Source organism: Physeter macrocephalus, chromosome 12, assembly GCF_002837175.3.
Source record: "Physeter macrocephalus isolate SW-GA chromosome 12, ASM283717v5, whole genome shotgun sequence".
In the NCBI taxonomy this organism is placed as follows: Eukaryota; Metazoa; Chordata; class Mammalia; order Artiodactyla; family Physeteridae; genus Physeter; species Physeter macrocephalus.
Genome location: NC_041225.1, coordinates 37,638,632 through 37,640,368, shown reverse-complemented (window position 1 = coordinate 37,640,368; position 1,737 = coordinate 37,638,632). Strand labels below are relative to the sequence as shown.

Here is a 1,737-nt window from a genome sequence, read left to right as displayed (position 1 = left end):
TTCTGCTCTTCCTTTTCTACCTGTTTTAGATGAATTCTTAGCTCATTAATGAACACTTTTCTCATATTAGGCATTTAAAACTATCATTGTCCCTCAAAATACTGCTTTAGTTTCATCCCACAAGCTTTAATATAAGGTATATTCACAATATTTCAGTTTAAAGTTTTTTCCAATTTCCTTGATAATTTAGTATTATTTAACCCATGAATTATTTGTAACTTAAAACAATTAATAAAAACACATTTTCTAATTACCTTTATATTATTTATTTTTGTTTAATGATGTATTCAGCAGAAAACACTGTATTTTTTTTTTTTTTTTTTTTTTTTGCTTTAAGGCATTCCATTTTATTCATTTTTCCCTCATTCTCAATACTGGCACAGAGATTGACACATAGAAAATGCTCAGTGCTTTTGAACATGTGAAGGGATTTTTAAAAAGAATTTTAAAAATTGTTCCTAATAATACAACCTCTGAACAACACATCATATACAAAAATATGGAATGCTTCATGAATTTGCATGTCATTCTTGCACAGAGAGGCCATGCTAGTCTTCTCTGTATTGTTCCAGTTTTAGTATATGTCCTGCTGAAGCAAGCACCAGACTGTATGCTTTTAATGTTATAATTTATATATATATTTTTTCTTAAAGGTCTTATAAATTGTTAATTTTCATGAATGTTGGTGGATTAGTAATGCAAAATATTCATCAGTTGTCCATTAGGTCAATTCAGTTAAGCATATTGAAATCTACTATAGTCAGTTTTTTCCTGCTCATTATTCCAGAGTAAGAGAGGATTTTGTCATATATACCCCCAGATAATTTCCTTTTATAGTGCTGTCAATTTTTGCTTTATATATTTTGAGACTATTATTTTTATGCATAAAAATCTAGAACTGTTTTATCCTCCTAGTGAACAGAATTTTATCATTCTGAAGTAACGTCTTTTTAATTCTATTAATACTTTTTACTATATGGTATATTTTGTTTGATATTAATGTAGCTACATCAACTTTTACATTCCATCCTTTTAAATCTGGCTATTTCAGCGTTTCCATTTCTTTATGTTTTAGGGTCTAATAATTTATGTCTTTCAGTTGGATTCAGTTCATTTAAACTTATTTATTGTTCTTATGGGTGTATATAACATACATATATCTAATGATTGATTTTCTACTTTAATCAGTTTTAATTTTTTTTTTTCCCTTTTTTTAGGTGTTTAGTGAATAATTTTTAATTGAATATCCCATTTTCTGGATTTACCTGATTGTTTCCTTATGGTGGTTAGCTTATTCTTCTTTCCCTGTATTTCCTATAAACCAGATGTTATTCCTAAAGGTTTTAGCATACAGGTTAAATATTTTTGGCAATAATATTCCAAAGTCAATGTTTTGTACTGCACATTACATCATTTCAAGGAGCACACAGACTGAGGCTGTGCTGTTATCAGTGATGCTGAATGTGATCATGTGGTTAAGGTGGTGACTATCACATAGTTATTATCATGACATTAGTATCTCTCCATTATTAAAGAATATTTTTCCTTTCGCAAATAGCAAGTATTCTGTGACTATTTGGCACCGTGCAAAAATTCTCTTCCTCAACATTGCAGCTAGTGATTTTAACATTTGTTTATGATGCTTGCCTGAATCAAGTATTCATTGAATGTGGCTAAATGATAATTGAGTAATTTTATTGAGTTCCTTCTTTATTTAGCTGGCATTCTTTTGCTAAA

The 1,737-nt window shown here is 28.8% G+C and overlaps 1 non-coding gene across 1 annotated transcript; it reads right to left on the bottom strand.

Annotated features, from left to right (window-relative positions):
* Nucleotides 1-493: 493 nt before the first annotated feature.
* On the bottom strand, nucleotides 494-602 carry LOC112063675 (U6 spliceosomal RNA). Its single transcript, XR_002891116.1, has one exon. It is a non-coding gene; the product is annotated as a U6 spliceosomal RNA (small nuclear RNA).
* Nucleotides 603-1,737: the final 1,135 nt, after the last annotated feature.